The sequence below is a fragment of the Myiozetetes cayanensis genome, unplaced genomic scaffold (genome assembly GCF_022539395.1).
Source record: "Myiozetetes cayanensis isolate MyiCay16 unplaced genomic scaffold, myiCay2020 scf6-25, whole genome shotgun sequence".
NCBI lineage: Eukaryota > Metazoa > Chordata > Aves > Passeriformes > Tyrannidae > Myiozetetes > Myiozetetes cayanensis.
Window position 1 is genome coordinate 40522925 of NW_026087853.1, and position 8792 is coordinate 40531716.

The window sequence follows — 8792 nt, forward strand, 5'->3', positions numbered from 1 at the left end:
AGAGCAGAAGGGGTGCTTGAGACACCAGTGAGTAATGGGAAAATGAAGATCAGCTCAAATGCTGGACTTTTGCTGTGCTACAGGGAGATTAATGGGTGGGGTGGGATGCTAAGCAGTCTCAAATATACAATAATTACATATATTTTGTTATATCTAACTATTTTATTCAAATTTTTGTATGTTGTATCATAACATATATTGTATGTCTTGGAATTATAATTTTTACCTTCTCTGGCAGTGAGACATTCAGCTGTGTTCATCATCTTTCTAACAGAGAACACACAAAATGAAAGGGGTATTCAGAGCCACATTAAGAAAATGTTTTCTCTGAAGTTCGTTCTATTCCCACCCTTTGATGTTTGTATTTTTTCCCTCAACTACTTCCTTGTTGTTTTATATAATTTTTATAATTTTTTCTCTCCTTACAACAATTTCCATTTTCCTGTCTTTAGTTTTCACTTATGTATGACATATTTTTTATAATGAACCTTTTTAAAATGAATCACAATTTGTCTTTAACATTTACATGGAAGGAACACAAATGAAGAACTGATTGTGTAACACACCTAGGACATGTTATTTGTCAGGGATCTCTCTGTTTGTTAATGTTGGGATATTTTTGAAAATGTATCTTTAGAAACACAAAAGCTTGAAATGCACATTTCAGAATGACACATAGTCATTCTCAGTGAATGAGTCAACAGTCAGACTGCAGCGTAGGTTCCCTAGTTTCACAAAATATGATTAATTTGGCCATTAGTCAAGATTTTAATTTCTACTTTCTTCTCAATCTTCTCATGCCCATGCAGATGGAGATAACCCTACAGTAAGTTAAAGACTCATTTGATAATGCAGTGGTATCATTATACACTTGACTCCCATTCCTGCTCGCTGCCCATAAAGCAAGTATCCTAGAATCATTACAAGTTCTCCAGAAGAATAATAATTTACTTGTGAAATTGATAAGATTTGTTTTTTTTTCCTCAGAGGAAAAAAATTACTAATTCCTGTCCCACAACTACTGTGGTCTTTGGTGGAGGACAGACTTCAGGCAAAGCCCTAGATGTGGCAATAGAATCCTTTCTTATGACAGAAGGAGAAGACACGCTTAAAGAAGACTTCACACTGGAACAGTGGTTTAATCACATGAATCCTCAGGTACCAAACCTGAAAGGTTTCTGTGGGCCAGATACCCAGTGGATAATAAAGAGGCTTAAATAAGGTCCATTTTTTTGGCTTATGCTAGATAAGCAATTGATCCTGAATTCTCCTAATCTCACTTTTTAGAAATGGGCTTCAGTTTTAAACAGAGTACAGTTTTACAAATGAAGGGATATAGCAATTGTGCCCCATCCATCTTAAAAATTTGTTAAGTGTTTTTCAGAAAATAGTGTCCACGTATCACTCGGTGATACAGTGAGTGCATAACAGTGTTCACAGATGTAAAGCCTCTTATTGGCACACATTAAAGACATCCTGCATGGCTGCAAGCACCTGACTGCTGTCTTCAGACGAGCAGAGATTTCCTACAGATTCCTTCTGGTGTGATCGGATTTTCTTGCAGAATTTCTCCCCACGGCAAGGCTGTGGGGCTGGCTTCTTTTCCCCGCGGGAACGGCAATGCCTCGGACGCGCATCCCAGGCGGTGCCAGCAAGCGGCGCTCCGGCCCCGCCGCTGAGAGCCCGGGAGGACCCGCTCCCGCAGGCAGGACAGCGCCGGGCCTTCGGGAAAGTATCGCGCTGCAGTATTCGCAGCCGTGACGCATGACTACCTGAAAAACAAACAAACAAACAAACAAACAAACAACACACCCTTGCACCTCGTTTGTTCCAAGCCATATCTACAAATTTAGCCAAAAAAAAAAAAAGAGATTAGAGAAATAAAGCGGAATTAGAGGAATATAGGGAAAAAATGGAGGAAGGAAGGAGTCTCATCATACAGATAAGAGGCAGTCTGGCATCACAGAGCCAGGAAATTGTGTGGGGTCATAGAGAAAGACAGGAGTCTGGTATCAAAGAAGTAGTAGAATATCTAGAATCATAGGGGAGAAGGAAGGAGCCTTATCATCTAGCCAAGAGGGGATCTGGTATTTAAACAGCTCTAGGGAACACAAGCGAGCAGGAGTGCATCGAATGGAGTGGTCAAACAGGATGTGGTATGTCAGAAGGATGTGGTGCGTCCACGTGTGCGGCAGTTCGTGCAGGCACATGAGTGGGAAGGGCACTGGGGTGTGGCTGCACAGGGTGTTAGCTGAGCTGCTGGTCATACACTTGGTGAGAGAGTGCAAACATGGTGTCTGCCCAGCTTGGAGCCAGGTCCTCTAACCTCATCAAAAAGATGCGGTGACCTGTTCAGAGGTCACAAAAAAACATGCAAAACATGCAAGAAACCCATGTCGCTGTCCAGGCTTCAGGCTGTAGGGAATGCCTAAATCTCTAAGTGGATTGTAGTGATGGCAGCTGCATTGTATGTGACCAGGTGGATGACCTACTCAGTCTGGTAGCAGAGTTATGAGTTAAAGTAGAAAGGCTTCAGGCATCAGAAAATCAGAAGGCATCAGAGAATCAGAAAGGGAGATGGGACTGGTGGGACCATGCTCTGGCCTCCATAAGATAAGAGCAGCCGCCAGTAACAAAGCTCAAGCTGATACTCTATTCATTCCCCTGCAAGGAACAGGTACCAACTCTGAAGAAAGAAGTGATTGGAGGGTAGTCCATACTTGGAGGGGCAAGTGAAATCCTTCTTTGTCCACCTCAGTCCCCCAGGTGCCTCTGCCCAATATGTATGAGGCACTGTATGTGAAAGAGTAGCTTAAGAATGAAGTGGATAAAGGTCTGGTCACACCAGAGGTGCTGCCACAGTCACAATCAGTAAGGTCAACCCCCTGTATTACAACTGCTTCTGAGAGGAAGACAGGTTTTAGTTGTAGGAGATTCCCTTCTGAGGGGAACAGAGAGCCTGTTATATGAACTGGGCCCAACCCATAGGCAGATCTGCTGCCTCCCAAGGGGGACCTAGACAGGCTCAAGAAGTAGGTGCATGGGAATCTCTTGTGGTTTAAGAAGACCAAGTGCAAGGTGCATATTATACCTGGCTTAAGGCAATCTGTATCAATACAGACTGGGAGATAAACAGATTGAAAGCAGCCTTGCCAAGAAGGATTTGGAGGTGCTGATGGATGAGAGGCTGGACATGAGCTGGCAATGTGCACTTGCAGCCTAGAAACCCAATCGTATCCTGGGCTGTATCAAAAGCAGCATGGTCAGTGGCTGAGGGAGCCCTTCTTATTCTGCCCCTCTTCTTTCTCTGGTGAGACCCCACCTCGAATACTGCAACCAGCTGTGGGGTCCTCAGCACAGGAAGGACACTGATCTGTTGGAGTGAGTCCAGAGGAGGATCACCAAGTTGATCAGAGGAATGGAACACCTTTCCTATGAGGAAAGGCTGGCAGAATTCACATTGTTTAGCCTGGAAAAGAGAAGGCTTCGGGGTGACCTAATTGTGACCTTCCATTACCTGAAGGGAACTTACAGGAAAGGTGAAACAAGACTTTACAACAGTATGTAGTGACAGGACAAAGGGAAATGGGTTCAAATTGAAAGACAATGGGTTTTGATTAGATATTATGAAAAAATTCTTTACTATGGCGGTGGTGAGGTACTGGAACAAGTTGCCCAGGGAAGTTGTGGATGCCCCATCCCTGGAGGTGTTCAAGGCCGGCTTGGATGGGGCTTTGAGCAACATGGACTAATTGAAGGTGTCCCTGCCCACAACAAGGGTGTTGGAACCAGGTGATCTTCATGTCCTTTAAATCCAACTCATCCTATGATTGTATGATTTTATGATCCTATGATTCTATAATCCTGTGACCTTCCCCACCACTTGCCTCTTGCTTGATAAACTCAGAACTAACATTTCAACCATGGATGCTGACCTAGCTCCCAAACTGAGCAGCCTGATGTCCTGTGCCTTCCACTGCTCCTGAGGCTGCTGCTGGTGACACAGCTGTTACCACTGCTTCTGAAAACAAGTGAGAGCTGCTCTGCAGCACAGTGACAGATTGGAAGTGCTAAAGCCACATGGCAGCAAGCTGTGAAAACTTCTCCACAGCTTCTGTGTATTTGCAGTGGCATTTGCAATGGCATGGAGCACTGTTTTAGTCTGTGCTGGCTGATAAGAGTGTGAAAATGACACTGGCTATGCAGAAGGAGCTAGACAGTGACAAAAGGAAAAGAATTTTGATGACTGGGGTTGGTTTTTAGCTGTTTCTGGCAACGTTATCCAGACATACTTCAGAAAAATCCCAGTACTGTGGGTGAAATACCCGGAATACGGGGAATATGTGTTCAAATAGCATATAATAATGAGAGGTCCCTGCCACCTGAATGAAATACTGTGAGCTTTAGCAGGTTGTGTAAACATGGCTGTGGAAACCACAGTCTGCAGCACCTGTGCTCCCAATTGTAGGTTGAAATAGGATCTCTAAGTAGCTGATTCCTTTCGACTTGGAACTTGACTAGATTGAAATTAAATAGTATTCCTCTAGCATTTTTGAGCCACTCCAAATCATCCTAAGTAGATTCAGGCCTTTGTTACATTAAAAAAAAATTGATGGCAAGTTCAATCTCCAATTACTCTAAAAAGGAAGCAAAATATTCTTTTCCTTTCTCCCATCCTGTGAACTAGAGAAATTAGACTGCCAAAGAGGTTTTTTCTGGCATAGTTCTAAGAATTTTGTTGTCATGGGAATGTCAATTAATGGGGTTGTTTTTTATGTTCTGAACATAGCTGTGCCAACTAAGCTTTTGCATGCAGACCAGGTCTTACACTAATCTGAAAACTCATAATAATAGGAACTGGGCTTTCTGTTCAATAAATTGTCTTTTGAAGACTTTACTGTACTACTTAATGTTTTTTTTTCCTCCTCCATACCATACTGTATTAAGTAAATGAATGTACAGGCATGTACTGCATACATCCAAATTGAAAGATGTAGTAAACAAAGGTTTTTTGAATGTACACAAGTATAAGTACTCTGAACTTTATTGGCTTGGCTGGCTGTGTGCAGGTCCTGCAGCTGTGTGTGGTAAGGTGCAGGCTGTTCCTGTGCTTTGTGTGATCTGCAGAGACACTCCTATGTGACATAATGCACACATATGTGTGTATACAAAATGCCTGGCATCGTGCACGTGTCAAATGTATAGGCATGTGTGTAGTGCATGCCTGAGTGCATGATTACATATTTTGTTGTGTAAATACAAAATGTTTTATACGTTGTATACTCATTTGTCATAAATGTGTGGAAGTGTATAGAATTCAATGAAAAGATTTTAGATGCAGTGTGACGCATACATGACACTTAAAGCCTGGAAAGCATCTTTGTAAGCATGTCTAACTATACTGCAAAGTCAATTCTACCTTTCCCATGAAAAATATTTTCAAATTATTTAAATATTCAATAGAGTTCTGTGCATACTGCAGGGAATTTAAGATTGCTGAAGGATTGCAAAAAGTGCTGAAGAGGAATAGATATTACAACAGTTTCCTAGATGTTTTGCACTGGAGCTCTTCAGCTGTCTCCTTTACCTCAAGAATCTGTGTTTCTTGGAGCACGTGAATATTCTGTGCTGAGTAGAAACCCTTGCTGTCTGCCAGCAAAATGTTGGTAGTGCCCTTTGTTGGCTTCCTAGGGGAGTTCATGCAAATTGCTTTGAAATACAACAAACCATGGGATTCCTAAGTGCTTCTAAACAAGACCAAATTAGGAAAAGGCTTCACATTGAAAACATTATTTTCAATTAGTGTCTATTCAATGGGAATGAGAATGGGGCGGAGGAGAGCTGGCATGTGAGATAAGCTGGGTTTGTTAACATGCTTTGAAAACACTTGCTGGCTAGTATGTTTAATTTCCCTTGCAAATACCTTGCTGTAATTTTGTGACTTTTCTGTAGTCACTCCGCTCTTGTACTTCAGATAGAAATAAACTCTGCCCAGCAAGAGGTAGACTTGAGACAACCTTCATCAGACTGTGTTTAGGCATCATGTACACAGCTGAGCATTGATGCACAGGCTTAAAGCTGGAGGAATAAATAAGTAATTTCTCTCCTCAGTCCATATCTATTCCTATTCACTAGTGCATATGTGAGAGCACTGATCAGGGAAGTGGATGACTGAATGGCCAGAGACCAAAGTGACATCTCATTCCCTCCAGAACAACTCAGTGTGTCTTTGGTAGAACTGATGTGGGAGGTGTTTTTTTGCCATGGATAGAGAATGCTAGCCTGCAGAAAGGTACTGGGAGCCCTTCACTATCTGAGTGCAGTTTGCCAGTTTTCCTCTTTCCTGACAGAGGAAGAGGAGCAAGTTAGTTGCTGCTGCAGTTGCTAACTACTAGAAAGAGACATATGAAGTACAGCATAATTAGCTACTGTTTCTTTTGCCTCTTATTCATTTTATTCTCTTTATTCTCCAACGTGTGGCAGCTTTGAGCATTTTTCTATTTTTTTGCATAAGGGTGAAAGTATCTGGTCCTTTTCTTCCTGCTTTGGTTTGCTTTCATTACTTTGGCTTGAATTTTCTTAAGAAGACCTCCTTACCTTATTTCATTTTCTTTCCCTTCTCATGTTCTTTTGTTTCTTATTCTTGCTCTTGTTAGAAATTACCCTTTTCTTGCCTTCAATCTCAGGAAATATCAGCCTTGCTCATCCTGGGATGAGCACTGCTGCCTCAGGTTTGTAGCACTTATTTCCTCACCTTCGTTTTCCATTCTGGCAGCAGGAATTGAGACACTGATGCTATTTGTAACGATCAGGAGAATGAGAACAGCACCTACTAGAATAATGAAAATTTCTTTATCAAAGCAAAGGCCAGTAGCATCTGCTATTTGCAGAGTTTTCTGTCAGGACACAGAAGTTCTAGGACATTCCCTTTGCTAGTTGCACCTGCTATGGCGAAAGTGTGAAGATTTTGTCACACTGTTATGAACTCTCTACATAGCTGAGTTTCCCTGCTTTTTCAAAGAGAAATAACTAGTTAAAAACCGGACCTAAGCAAGTGACAGGGAATATACATATAATGTTTATCAGGGAGTGAAAGGACTTTTTTGGGGTATATGTTGAATACACTTCAGTGAAGACAAAGGGATGCCTTAAATTTTAACAGTGGAAGTGAGAAAAAAAGAACCTCATAATAAAAAATTTCTAAGAAAGTATTTTTAGGTTCTTAAAACTTTATGAGACTTTTGAAAAAGGACATGAAGATGTATTTTGAGGATTTCTTAAAGAAATGTGAATATCTAATAGACTTGACTGCTGGCAAAGCCTGTCCTAAATTTTCCATGTTCATTTGCACTCAGGTATTCTTTCTTCATTCAGTTTGACAAAAACCCATGCTATTTTGCTTTAGAAATATTTACCTGTGTGCTCTTCACCTCTACACTTCTTGACCTTGCTTAAAAGCATATGCTTTCTGTGCACGACTTGGTTTTGGGTCAATGATTTGGATCAGCTTTGTGTGGGTTGTGGAACCCTTCAAGAGAACTGTTACCTATCTGTCCAGTTCATTCCTATGTGAAAATACACTTAAACTGAGCATTCAGAAGTAAATAGGAATGTTGCAAAAAGGATAGTCTGCTGAGCATAAATATAAAGAAATTATTGTCATACACATACCCAGAAATATCAACATTGTATTTTGAGCAAAGTGAGTATAAGAGGAATTTGATGGTAAGTCAGGCCATTACTGGAATATTTCAGGTAAATTGAGCACTAAATTTCACTTCCCTTTTTTCTTTTATTGTCCTGAATTTTTCGTTCCGTCATTTTCCTTGGCATATCTGCCCTGTAAGAACAGCTGAAACTAGGCTAGAAGTTGTTCACTTATAATTTCCTGCAATGTTTTAACTCTTAATTTCCTTCTCTGTATTGGTTTTCTCTGGCATAGTTATTTCTTCATAATAGCTATCATGTGGCTGTGTTTTGGGTTGGTATTGGAAAGAGTGTTGATAAGACGGGAATGGTTTTGTTACTTCTGAGCACTTCTTACACAAGGTCAAGGGCTTTTCTGCTTCTTATGCCACCCTAGCAGTGATGAGTGCAGGGGTGCACAAGGAGTTGAACAGGAACACAGCTTGGACAGCTGACTCTGGCTGACCAAAGGGATATTCCAGACCATAGGACAACATATTTAACATATAAAACTGGAGGAAGAAGATGCATGAAGGGGAGGGATGTTCAGAGTGATGGTATTTTTTTACCCAACTAACCATTAGGTGTGATGGAGCCCTGCCTTACTGCAGTTGGCTGCACACCTGCCTACTCATGGGAAGTACTGAATGAATTCCTTGTTTTACTTTCCCTTCATGCAAAACTCTTGCTTTACCTGTTAAAATGTCTTTATCTCAACCCATGGGTTTTCTCACTTTCACCTTTCAGATTCCCTCCCCCATCCCACAGTGGGCAGTGAATGAGTGTGTGTTTTCCTAGTCGCCCACTAGGATTAAATTACGGCATTCTCACATTCCTTTGTTTCTCTCATCTCTTTTCCCAGGCTCTGAAGCCAGAGGTGCTCATTATGTACATTGTCTTGTTATCTATAATATCTCTGGCAGAATGGTACCTCAGCTCTATGAACCGGCCATTTTCCTCTCTCCTCCAACATCTCATCTGTAACATATTCTAAACGAGCACTCGCCCCTTGATTTAGTGTCTCTTTCATCTCTGCATCCTTTAGAGAATCCCTAGCAAAGGTTTATCTAGCATAATTATATCCTTTCATGATGGAAATCTGCAGT